This window comes from Manis javanica, chromosome 10 (genome assembly GCF_040802235.1).
Source record: "Manis javanica isolate MJ-LG chromosome 10, MJ_LKY, whole genome shotgun sequence".
Taxonomy (NCBI): domain Eukaryota; kingdom Metazoa; phylum Chordata; class Mammalia; order Pholidota; family Manidae; genus Manis; species Manis javanica.
This window is the reverse complement of record NC_133165.1, coordinates 52600217-52613608: the sequence shown is the minus strand read 5'-3', so window position 1 is coordinate 52613608 and position 13392 is coordinate 52600217. Positions and strand designations below refer to the sequence as shown.

Genomic DNA, 13392 nt, shown 5'->3' with positions numbered 1-13392 from the left:
GTTTAAACATCCTAGTGGGAATAAATCACATTTAGGTTTTATACTCTTTCCTAACAGAATGAGTCCTCTTTAGCTAGAAAAATTTGACTTCTACTTTGAACTCTCAACCATTGTATTCAAAGTGAAATATATGTAGTCTGAATTTTTCTTAAGGACTGACTCTAGGATTGGATACATTACATGGTGTTTGAGGAAAAATAAATGTGTTTATATTTTCAGCTATTCTTCCCAATAAATATGAGTGTCTTTTGTGGACCTTGTTCTTAAGGACCTTATGGTGTGATAGGAAAAAGAGACATAAGATCAATCAGATTTGTGTTCACAGAAATTTCACAAACTTCACAGAAATTCAGTGCCTGTGCCACAGTGTAGGGACTTGAGTAAGTTGCTTTATTTCTGAGCTCATTTCCTTATCTGTAAAGTAGGGTTATCCAGCAGGACCAACCTCACAGGGTAGCTGTGGGTATTAACTGCTGTCACAACTATAAAATGCCTAGTATTGTGTCTGGCACAGTGAAGATATTGGAGGGAAACTTTTAAGTCTGATCTTGAGATTTTCTTAGCATTGGTTTTATCTCATTAGTGGGTTATAACCAATGAAAAACCAAATTAAAAAATAAGAACTGGCGTGAATTAGATTGCATCTTAGAAGTAAGGGTAAGTGCTGCTTCATGAAACTTTTGAGTTATACATGTATTTATATGTGTGCATTTAGGGTGTAAAATGTATTTCTCACTGAAGTTTGCAAAGTTTGAAAGACAGTGGTCTAGTCCAGTCTCTCATTTTGTAGTGACTGAAAGACTTTTGCATACTAAACAAAAAAACACTCTATTGTTGTATGCTTTTTTGAAAGAGGCAGTTTAAACTTCCATGTTTTTTAAAAGTGGATTTGAGTTACATTTTGAGAAAGAGTAAAACATGGCTTTAAATTTAAAAAAATATTTTTTTTTTGTCCCTAGCTAGCTGTGGGCCCTTAGGCAAGTTACTTTCTGTGCCTCAATTTCCTCATCCAAAGAATGGTGATGTTAATAGCTGCCTCATAGGATATTATTGTTGGATTGTTGGATTAGTTGATATGTGTAAAAGTGTTTGAAAACAATGGCTAGTATATATACTAAACCTTAGGTAAATATTAATGGATGTTATTATGTAAAAGGGGCTAGTACTATGTATGTAGGTAGATTTGTGCAGTGCACCAGATATATAGTAGGTGCTTATCTTTCATTTGATTCTTTAGGAAGTATTTGCTAGGTGTTATTAGCCATTTTCATATTACCATATACTGCCCACCTTCTTGGAACTTGTAATCTAAGATGCTGTCACTAAAACAATAGCATCCTTTCTCTCCTATGTACTTGTCATTTTTGACTGTGCTTGGGAGCCATGAATGTTTATGTTCCATAGGAGTAAGAATGTATAAAGCGTTTAATCCTTGAATGCATAATAGAGATAACAAATTGTTTATTGTAATACAGTCTCATAACACATTAAAAAATTCATTCAAAAGAATTTACTGGGGGAGAGATTAATGAAGTATTTTCCCTTCTGATTTTTTAAGAAAAATTTGGCCTGGAAGAAGCATATATCAAAGTTGTTTTTAAGACTGTTAGGTTGACTTCTGTTGCAGTAGTTGATGTCAGCAAACCGATGTGCTGTGAGAAACAAGCTGTGCCTCTTGTTGGGCAGTGGTGAATAATGACTCTCCCATTTTGCTAAGCCCATTGGTGATACAGAGTAGTACGCAGGCTGAATAGGAGTTAATCCTGGCTGCCTGGCAGAAGTGGATGTTTTATAATTTATGGTACCCAGACCTACCCTTTGGGGAGGTCTTTATTATCTTATTATCATGACAGTATCCCTCTAGACCTGAAGATTAATTTTTGTTGTTCTCGGCTCATACCACCAGAATGATCCTCATAACTGAAAGGGTAGCAACTGGCTGTTAAATGTCCACACTTGGCTTTTGCTTTGACACAAAGGTATGCTAATCAAGAATGGGTGTTAGAAATCCAGAAATGTTTCAGTTAGTGATTTATTAATAGTTTAGAGGATTTTTTCCTGTTAAAAGTGATTTAACTTCTGAAAAATGAGTCATTCAGGTTTCAAACATTTTCTCTTTGACTAGCCTCAAAAAAGGCTTATTAATATTTCTGTCTTGTGAATTGCTGCTGCGATTCATTTGTGTCAGTCTTGCTGCTGCTGAAACAAATGCAGAAGCAGCATCAGTTTGGTTTTCCATCATCTGACACAAGTGGACCTCTTTAACTCTATTACTGGTGGACATACACTGTTAGACAAGCCTGTGTGATTTTTTATGACTCAGTGAGAAATCATGTGGTGGTGTGATCCCATCCCCAGCTACCAGCGCTTAGACTTGTAATTTTCAATGTATTGTGTTAAAACAAACTTCTAATTCTAGCTATTTTTCTTTTCAATTTTAGACCTAAACTTGGAAGCTCTATTTTTATAGAACACTCTCCTATAAAAGTCACTGGTGTTGCTACCCCAAATATCATAACTGGGCCCCAGGGGCGGGAGAGCAAGAGCTAGCTGTTTCACATGGTTAAGCAGAATGTGTGGGCCTGCCAGCCAGCGGAGGTGGAATCTGCCCTTTGCTTTCTTGGCAGCTGCATCTAGCTTTGAAGGCTCTGATGAGAACTTTAGTTCTTTGCCTTTTCTTGCCATCATATGAAACATATTTCACTGTCTGTGGTGGTTCCAAAGAGATGGAAGACCTTGGTGGCTCACCTCTCTTAGCCTCTTTGACAAGGTCCATGTTTCAGTACTCAGAGTTAAAAGCCACTGTGCCATCAAGTGAATATTAATAAATATATGACAGTGGGGTAAGATACCTCAAGAAGTATCAAACTAGCTATGAGTCTTTTGTTCAGTATGCAGTATTCAAAAAAGCTGCTGGCTTTTGCTCTTTGCATCTCCAAACACCTTGAATGTGATGCTTTTATTCACTGAGGTTAGAAGATGCAGTTCAGACCAGCCCCAGAAAGTTTATCACTAGAATTCACCTGATTGGTGAACCCTTGAAACTTCCATGAGTACTGCATGGCTATTGCTTGAATAAACTCCCTGGACCTTCTCCCTTGCTGAAAGGAGAGGTAGGAGTGATTTCTATTATTGATGTGAATTTTTCCAGTGGCCTGAGGTACAGGTGAAAAAGAGGCATGACAGGATGAACATTTCCCTATTGCAGTTTCAGATTCTGGATTTGGCTATGTTTGAGGTGAAACTTAGCTTATGGAGTGTGGAGAGATGGAGCCATATACTGTGGCTGAGAAGCTGTATTGGTATCATATTACCTGAGAACCGATGAGATAGGGAATAATCAAAACAGTGGGACAATTCCCTACTTTCTCCTCTGATTGAAGGAAGTGGAGTGCTGGGAGGAGAGGAGTCCAGGGGAAATTGGACCTTAGGAACCAGCTCTTGAGAGGTGAGATTCAGTTCTGTTGCCTTAGTGCTCAGCTCCCTTTATTGTGGAGGATTTGGTAATGGAATTAGAGTTGGTATAAATAGCTACTGGTTATTGAGTACTAACTATATGCTAGGAGCAGCACATTTGTTGGACTAATCATTTATTGAGTCGTGAGTTAATGCACTGAAAGTGTATAGACTAGTGCCTTGCACAAAAGTGCTCAGAAAATACCAGTTACCATTATTCTTTCAGTAGATGTTTATCAAACACTTGCTTATGTGACTCAGCTGAGCTACACAGGACAAAGTGATGAAAATGACACATAAAATTCCTGCTCCTGTGGCACTTAACTTGTAGTAAGGTAAGCAGACAATAAATAAGTAAGCAAATAAAAATTTCAGAGAGTGGTTACATGCTGTGAAGAAATGAACTGGTGTGCTCAGAGTGAGATGGCAGTTCAGTTGGTTGGGCAGGGGTACATCTCAGTATTTGAACTGAGACCCATCTAATAATGAAGGAGCCATTTATTCTTCACAGCATCTCCTTGATTTCCCCAATTTTCAGGTGAGAAAACTGAGGCACAGGGTAATTGAGTGTGTGCTGGGGAGTGGGTAGAGCTGGGCTGTACAAACACAGTTATTCTGCATCCAGAGTGTATCCTGCCCTTCCCAAAAGGTGAGAGACTGCAGGGGAGCAACTGTAGGAGCTTCAATATCTGCAGTTGGTTTTAGAGTGAAGGGAATGAATGTTTTGCAATGCAGATAAAAACCTTGATGCAGTTCAGAAAAATTGCATGTAATTTCATGGACACACACCCTGCTCCTGCACCTAGTAATCGGATGCAAAATTGAGTATGACTCGTGTGTGTGTGTGTGTGTGCGTGCGTGCGTGTGTGTGTGTGTGTGTACAGTTTATTCTGGGGTCCAAAAGCTATCTTCAAAATTCCCAAAAGTATTGATGATCGAAAGAGCTTATGGTACTGTTTTATTTTAAGGTTTTCTCATACTTGTGTTTTTTGAAAATAGGGCCTAGCTGCTAGAGCAGAGTTTTAATACATGGCATTGCAGTGGCCATTAGTGGTGCTCAGTATGGACGGGAACTGGGCTGGAACTGTCAGACGTCTTACTTTGTCAGGCTTGTAATACTATGATGCCAGCCATCATGTATGGAGTACTATTTTTTATTTAATTATCTATTTATCTTTACATGTGTTATATGTACCCTTTGTCCTTATGCTGTAGGACTGCACATGTATGAAATAAGTAACTGTTTTTAAAGAGAAACAAAACAAAAAACAAAGCCCAAACCTTTGGGGCCTCAAGTTTCAACCTGTAGGGAATGTATTTTCACTAAAGATGCACAGACATGAGCATTTCCTATCATGGTCTTAAAAAGCCTGAATACTTGTTAAACAGGCTCTTCAATACTGAAACCAAGAGAAATTGTTTCAGTAATAGTAATTGACACCAAGAGGGTGTCATATTCTGATCATATCTGGTCTTTCAGTTTTATAGGATGTGGTTTAGAAGAAATACCTGTTTTAGCTGGAAGATCGATCATTTTATTGCAGAGAGAGACTTCCGGGAACTCTTGCTGTATGACCTTCCATGTGGTGTCTGAGTGCTGAGAGGAGGTTTCTCCTTGGAAGCATGAAGATGACAGAAAATGTACACACAATCAAATAAAGCAGCTGTAAGTGCTCTGTAACATATCTGCTTGAAGGGAGCCTAGGCTGTAAAAATTGCAGTTGGAAAGGTTCTTTTTCCTCATTAGTCATATCAGCTTTTAAATAACATCCTAATGGTCCAAGCAGTTATAATGGAATTGGTCCTGGTGTTTAGCTAAGGGTTCTTTTGATGTTTTGGATTGAAATTGTGGCATAGTAAGTTGGTTCTGACCATGAATGAAAACTCCTAGGTGTAAGATCTTCTCTGTCCTTTCTTGATGAGTAGAAGAGATCAGAGCAATGTAGCCATGTGTTGGTAGGCACTCTTCTTTGCTGTGATAGAAAAACTGATGTCTGGCTTTGGCAAAAGGAGAATTTATTGTTTCACATAACTGAAGTGCAGGCCTTGATCAGACTTCAGGTGTAGTTGGATTCTGGGTGCAAATAATGCCTTCAAAATTAACTTTTTCTTTGTCTCTTGACAGTGACTTTTATTCTTGGGTCCTACGTGCATTTGAGTTGAGACCTGTATGATTAGAAGGGACCATTAATCTTCACAGTGACCCTTTGATCTAGACATTATTATTGACTATTATTTTCCTCAGTGGTTCTTTCTAGTAGGGTGACTTTAGTAGCCTCCTATGCTTTCAGTGGTAAGATTCACTGTGTCTGACTTAGGTCACCTGCATATCAGTGACCCAGTCATTGGAGCTAGGGGCATGTGAGGCATTGGTGGGCGTGAGTCACATAGTCCATCATGAGCTCCACACCAACCACATGGCCAAGTTGGGGAGAAAGATCTTCTAGTGAAAAACTGGGTAATCACTTGATGAAGAGCCTGAATGCTGAGAAAGCAGAAAAGATTGTGCTGTGTGCAGTAACATCTTTTGATCCAATCTGAGGCTAGAAAGCCCATATAATAAGTCTATGAGCTAAATCCAGTCTATTAACCACATCCAGGTATCCCGCAGTTCTGTTTTAAATAAGTGTCTTGCTCCCTAGGAATGTGATTCCTCAGGTTTTGACTAGTCCATAGGCCAGACCCTTCTATCCCTGATGCTAAATCCATGGTAAGGGGACTGTTACTCATTAGACTTTAATGTGGGCATTATCTTTTTAATTTTTTTCCAGGGATTGCAGGCAGGGTGATATTCTTTTGAAAGAATAAATTGGGGAAATTTAGATATAATTTAAAGATGTCCTTCTGATCAATCTCTTTATGTGCCTCCCTCCCCCCCTTCCCCCCCCAAGTCCCACCCCTGTCACTTAACAACACTGTCTTATAATCCTTGGAGCCAGAGTCACTGAATTTGCCAGCTTTTCTGACGGGTGATGCACAGTGAAGCAGGTGGTGGCTTTCTTTACTTGTTTTCCATCCTCCTTTGGCAGTTTGATATTTGTCATTAAATATAATGTCTTAATGTGCTTTTGGTAAGGATTTTTTTTAAAGCAATTGAATTAGCTGGCAAGTATTACAAGATGGTGTTGGGAGAAATGCACACTCCCAGTACACTGCTGTTATATAAATAGACACTACTTTCTTGGAATTCAGATTGGATTATGTATGTAATTTTTTTGTATATCCTTTGATCTGTTGGTTCTGCTTCTAGGAATTTAATCTCAGGAAATAATTAGAAATGTGCACATTCTGTTGATTATCCCACTATGGTTATAATAGTGCACTATTGGAAACAAGCTAAATGTCCAACATTAAGATTAAATTGATGTATTATGGTACCACCAGCTAATGGAAGACTTACCTAAGTGTTAAATATGTTTTCACAGAGTCTCAACCTTTTTGCACCCCCTCTGCAATGCAGCACCAAATTTCTGACAAATTGAATAATAGGCTATAAATAGTCTATGGGTTATGCGAAGAGCTGGTGGGTAGTGCTGAGACCAGTGCTACCACTGAATTGCTGCTTTTTAAGGGCATTTTCTAAAGGAGAGGATTTATATGAAAAAGTGTTCAATGAAAAATCTGCAGAAGTCCAGTTTTGTTTAAAAGTTCTATGTGCATAATGCATATGTGCATGTATTTATGTGTTTCATGCATATGTGTTTATATGAAGACTAAAAGGATATATACCCCAACATATTTAATTGTAGATGATGGGATACTAGGGGCCTTTCTTTCCTTTGTGCTTCTCTGTATCTTCTATACTTTACAGAAAAGCTATGTAATACATTTGAATTTAGCAGCAGGAAAGAAAGCCTTAGTGGCCTCACTTCTCTGACCAGTTTAACTGATGTGGTTGAAAACAGATATCTTCTCTTGTGCAGGTCTTCTTTCCTTTCCCTCTTCCTCTTCCCATCTACTCCGTGTTAGCAGTCAGCTTCCATTATGGGCCTCTAGGAAAACACTGATAAATGTGGTCTTAATGGATTTGGGTTTGTTTGTGTGTGTGTGTGTGTGTGTTTTTTTTAAGAATTAGCAAACATTTAAGGGACTGGCTAGTTACCACGTGATGAACGTGAGGTCTATTTAGAAGAAATGTGGTTCTAGAAACCATATCTCTACATTTAGGGTAGGTGCCCCTCTAAGACATTTGGATGCCGTCATTCATCATCTTTCTGTTGGGTTCCTTCCTCATCTTTTGACTCATTTCATAATTTCCTCTCTTGCCTTTCTTGTACTTAGATGCAAAAACCAAATCTCATCTTCAGGTAACTTTTTCAATCAGTTGCTGACTGGTGAATTCCTCAGAAGGTGACTGAAAAGTGAACAGTTGATGGGGTAATTGGGTGTTTCAAGACTAATCATCTACCATCAGGTAAACCTCCAGGGTGGCTGGTATCCATATGCTAACTAGAAGCAGGGAATTAGTGCCTAATCAGTGGTTTACCTTCAGAGGGGCCTAATGCGGCTGTACTCCAAGGAAGAAAATAAGCTCCAAGCATAAAACCAGAGATGAGGAGTGTAGCAGGTATTACATTTTTATTACAATACCATAGAGGACAAATCAAGGCAGCCCTGTGGTTTTAAATAGGCAAAGTGGCTGAAAGCTGGTATAGAAATAAGAGTGACCAACTTACAAATCTGGTACCCTTTAAGGGTGCCCACTTTGCATGTAAGTGGTAGTCTGACCTGTCCAAATCAATAGTGACAGCAAAAAATACTCCCAAGTGTGGATCAGTAAAATGATACAGCCCTTTTCAGTTATTTTGGGTCATGTGGGATTAAACATGTAGCTCAGCTCTGGAGCCCAGAGACCAAAAATACTTCATTTGGTATTTGGGAATTTCATAGTACATGCATGTATTGGCTTGGTTGTATCTGGCAAGTATTATTTGTTGTAGCCCAACTGGCTTCAAGCTCAGGTCTCAACTGCATGTAAGTGTAATTCTTCCCAGTATATATTAGGTGTGCAAGGTAAGGAACACCTTTAAAAAGAAACCCTTTAAAAAGTAAGAACCTGTTAAAAAGAAAAGAAAAATTAGTTTTTGGAAAGCTGGTTGGTCTTGGTCATGTGGCCCAAGATTATTTTAAAGCAATATAACCAGTTGGTTTATTTTATTTAAAAATTATTTTTCTCTCCCCCCCCAACCCTCCTTCCTTCATCCCTCTTTCTTTTCTTTTGTACTTTTGAGATTGGTACTATAGAAAGTCATGAGTTCCCCACCCTGCCCTAACTGGAACTGCCGTCTTAGGTTGGTGCTGCAGGACATTTTAGGACAAAAAGTCTTTTTAAGGCATGAAAATAGCAGCAGACGGGTCTTGTTTGCTTTGGCAGAGGGAGCAGTTTTCCCTCCCAAGTAGCTCTGGGTAAGACCTAATCTCTAAAGGTAATCATGTAAGTCCCAAGTTCCAAGTGACAGCAAGTGACTGCAGTTAAAATACTCCCTCAGTCTTTTCTCCCTGTTATTTTTGTAAGTTTACTTTCTAGGAGGTAGTTTACAAATGGACACACTTCCTGTATTTTTTCTCAGGTTGTGGAACACCTGCAGCTGCCAGATGGGATCAAGGGGCTCTTGTGGTCCTACTTTGAGACTCCCCAGCCGGGTGGCTTCTGCCAGAACAGCCACTTCAGCCCCTGGCAGCTGGGGAAAAACTGTCTGAGGAATTCATGTACTCATATTCTCTGGCCTTTGGGTGTCTGGCAGAGAGAGTAAGGAATAAAAACATGTACCTAACTGTCTTTATGCTGTTTAGATGAAAGTTGAAAAGATGGGTTTCTTACTGCTAATATGTAGAAACACCAGCTTTAGTCAGTGGCATCTTGTTTCTGAACAGACTATAGATGGGAACAGAATGGGACTGGTGGATTGGATCACTTTCCCCTCTCTCCAAGTAGATCTCAAGTGCCGTGGTGACGTTGGTTTTCAGTGCCAGTACTTGCCTCCTGTTTTTTAGCTTCTCATTTCACAAGGTTGTTTCTTGGGTGACAGGTTCCCCATCAGCAGCCAATGGAGCATTCCTCTGAGCCACTTTGCTGCCCCAGTGAGCTGCCGCAGTAAGCCAACTTGCTCTTGTCTGTTTTTCGTATGTCAGGGCCTATTGCTGACCCTGCAGAGATCAAACTAAGATGACTACGGAGAGAGAAGCTGCAAAAACAATGTATGTAATCTTTCACCTCTGGTTCGGATTGGGATGCCTGCTTCCTCTCTCCTTTTGGACTTATTTTCCTTTGGCTCTGGTAGGTTTGGGCAAGAAGTGTCAGAGCCACTCACTAAGGAGGCAAAGTGCCTGTCCTCTGAAGTCTTGCAAATTTAAAACTTCAGCCTTTTTGGATGCCAAAAAGTAAAGGTGGTCCTAGAATATTAGACTTGGAAGGTCTAGTGCAGACTCCTTACTTTGTGTTGGGATTACAGAAACTCAGAGAGGTTAAGTGACATTTTCAAGGGCACACAATGCTTGGGGAGATCCCAGACCAGAACCAATCACTTCCTGTTGACTCAGCACCTTGGGAATACATGGAGTTGGCCATAATGCATCTTTTCTTCTTGGGTTGTCATCGTCTCCTTAGGGGAAGCGTATATGCTGGTGTGCATCTTAGCAGAGAACTGTAGTGAAGCCAGTGGTGTAGAACCAGAGAGTTTAGAACCACACTGCCTGGGTTTGAATCCCCTTTCTTTTATAGACTGGCAGTATGACCTCAAGCCAAATCCTTTAAATTCTATTCATTTCCCCCTCTGTAAAATGAAGATTATATTATCTTTCTCATAGGGTTGTAGTGGGTTAAATGAGATAATTCATGTCACTCTCAGTACATAAATGTCATTTAAGAGATACTACTATTAATAAGTGTTTCAAATCACTCTCAACATGGACCAACCAGATTTCCCTTTGCCTTCTTGCTTCCCATTTCATGCTTCTAGTCTTCTAAGAACCAGAACAAGACCCACCTTCTCTGAAACCTTCCCATGAGGTGGACTTCGGAGTCTGACAGACTGGTTTTATTTCCTAGCCTCACTGCTTAATAGTTAAGAAACTTCAGTTTCCAAATCTGTAAAACCTCTGACAAGAACCTAGATTACTATGAGGTTTGATGGTGAAGATGCATATGGAGCACAGTGCCCCATGTTCCATGACTGTGAGTTCCCTTCATTAGTCCCTCCACTTTTCTTTCCATTACACGAATTCATGCTCCTCTCTCCATTTGCATGACATCTCTGTGTGGTTTAGCATTCCATGGCCCTCTGTTCCAGGAGAGGCGGTTCTGTCTCAGCAGTATGTAGTAAGCCCTAAAAAACAGGGACTTGCCTGATTGTGGCTTCACAGAACTGCCTGAGAGGTAGACACAGCTTCCGCATCCTTCTTTGGAGCCACAGTGTCCACAGGGACCACGGCCTCTGGGATTGCCCTTGGCCCAGCAGTGCCAGCTCCAGGCCTGGAGCCAGGCAGGCAGCCAAGCCCATCCCCAGAAACAGCAGCCTGGTTGGCACAGGGGAGGAGGGAGGCTGGAGGCTGATGTGCGTGCAGGGAGGGAGGCAGAAGCAGTTGGAGCTGAGATTGAAAGAGGAAAGCTGGAGGCTAATCTCGGTCCAGCGTAAACTGAGCAGAGCTACTGTCTTTGATCTTTCAGGTAAACCCCAAAGCTGTAACTGTGTCTAGAAGTAGTAGTGCCTGGGTTTGTGTTTGTTTGTTTGTTTGTTTGTTTGTTTGCTTTTTCTTTATTATTCTTTGTTCCCTATTTCCCTGCCCTTCCTTGTCCCTGGCTCCATTCAGCTCACCACTTAGCAGAAGCAGGAGAGCAGAGTCCCTGTGAGAACAGGAGACAGGCTGTGGGCATCTGGGGAGTCCAGCATACCTGAGCTGCCCCAGGGCAGTTGGACTGGCTCCTGAAAAGAGCACTGTTGTAGAAGGAGCTTGACTCTCTCACCAGCTTTGTGATAAAACAACCACAATAAAGGCTAATGCTTACTGAATGAATAGTTTGTGTGAGCCGAGTATCAGCAGAGCATTTTAACATGGATTATCTCATTTACTCTACCCACACATCTGTGAGGTGCAGTCCCGTGAAAGTCACCATGATTTAGATGCAGCTTTGTCTGTGCCTGAGCCCATCCTCTTCATAACTCTGCTCCTGTTCCTCCATTCCTAGATAGCTCCTTGACCTTGGCGTGCCTTCATTTCCTTTCCTGTGAAGTGAGGGTGATTACTTCACAGAGTATATGTGTGTGTGTATATATATATACATATATGCTATACATTTTATATATAGCTACTGTGAAGTACTCACAAATACAAAGTGGTATTCATTAATAATGATCTTTGTTACTGATGAACTTTGGCTCTGGAGTGCTCAGACTGCTAAGGCTGTCCACCTCAGAGAGGAGGCTGGGAGGACCACCTGGGAAGGCAGTTCCAGGAACTGAGTATAAATGAGTAGCAAGCTAGAAATCCTGTCTTCTGCAAGCCTGCAGAGCTGGGACTAAGTGGAAGGGGAAGGAGTATGGAACTAGCTGGAAGTTTGCCCCAGGTTAAGAACAAGGAGTGACCAGTGATTCAAAGTGTCCGTAGGGCACAGCAAATACCCGGCTTGATTTTTATTCAGGATCAATCCCAAGGAAGTCTTATCCTATGGAGAACCTGATTCCCTAGGTCTTTCTGGGCAGTCGTGCATTTGAGCAAAGTCTGTGCTGTGTCTTAAGAGGCTGTTCTTGAACGAGACCCAAGTTCATGACTTGAGTCAGGGGTAGGTGTCTTGGGTGGGCCTGGGGAAGCTGAACCCTAGAGCCCGTTATTCAGATGGGACAAGTTGAGGCTTCCATCAGGCTAACCAGATACTACTCAGCTATTAATGATGAGAGCTGTCCTATCAAATGTTCTCTGTGTGGGTGCCAATGTGTGTCAGCTGTCCTTTATCTGCATTTTCTGACCAAATCCTTACAGCAGCTCTGAGGTAGATAGAATTTTGTACAGTTGAAGAAATTCAGGTTTCAATCAGGTCAAACAATAACCAGTGGCAGGATTGGGCTTTGGTTTCAGAGCTAGAGTTTTAGAGCTAGTGGCCTGAAACATCACAGGTTTGGGGCCTTTGGACTAATTCTCCTTGAGGCTAAGCACAAAGACATCTTGCCCAGCTGGGTCACAGTGGCAGGATCACTGGGAGAGGACATGGGGTGGGATGCCCTTCTTGAGCACTGGGTACAGGCCATGTGTTATATTCTCTTTCCAGTGGCTGGTTATAAACTTGCTGCTCTGGGATTGCTGGGGTGACTCCTAAGCTTGGGACCCTTCCATTGGTGGGCTTTTCCCAGATGTTGTGATGTAGGTGGGCTCAGCACTCTAGCCTAGTGGTAAAGGTCATGGTTTTTCAAGCCAGACATACTAGGTTCTGCTTAAGTGATCTTGAGTAATTTACTTTGCACCTCAGTTTCCCTGTCTTTAAATGGGGTTGTAGTGAGGATCCATGAGTTTTAATGTCAATAAAGTGCTCAGCATAGTGCCTGGCACAGTATCAAGTGTTCAATAATTGATAACTGCTATTATTAGCTATTAGCTAACAGCACAAAAGTCCAGGGAGACTTTCAACCTTAAAACACTTGAAATACTGCCAACTTGGGACCCAGGGCCTGTGGGATTGAGCCTGGGGAAAGCTCTGGGAAAGAATTCTTTTCCCAAAGGGAGAGATAGACACAAAAGAAGGGAGCCCATTGGGTAATTGGGGGCTGTATGCACTATCAGATCTGAAAATACTTTTTTCAAATTTAAGATTATCACTTGCCTCAGCAGTCAGCTGGAATAGGAGCATTTCAAAGAAAATGGACAGAATGAAGGAAAGGGATCTAGCCTTCTGGCACTTGCTGATTGATCATCTGTCTGAATTGATTTTCCCCTCCTTTTTCTCAT

At 41.2% G+C, this 13392-nt stretch overlaps 1 protein-coding gene across 6 annotated transcripts in view; it reads left to right on the top strand.

Annotated features, from left to right (window-relative positions):
- Positions 1-13392, top strand: part of DCUN1D3 (defective in cullin neddylation 1 domain containing 3) — a 38933-nt gene that overhangs the window by 16347 nt on the left and 9194 nt on the right. The window contains exon 1 of one of the 6 annotated variants that reach the window (XM_017643022.3): positions 9678-11122. The exons of the other annotated variants lie outside the window; for them this stretch is intronic. The gene's annotated coding sequence lies outside the window, so the exon portion shown is untranslated. Of the gene's footprint in view, positions 1-9677; positions 11123-13392 lie in introns of those variants that run through there. 6 annotated transcript variants of the gene reach the window in all.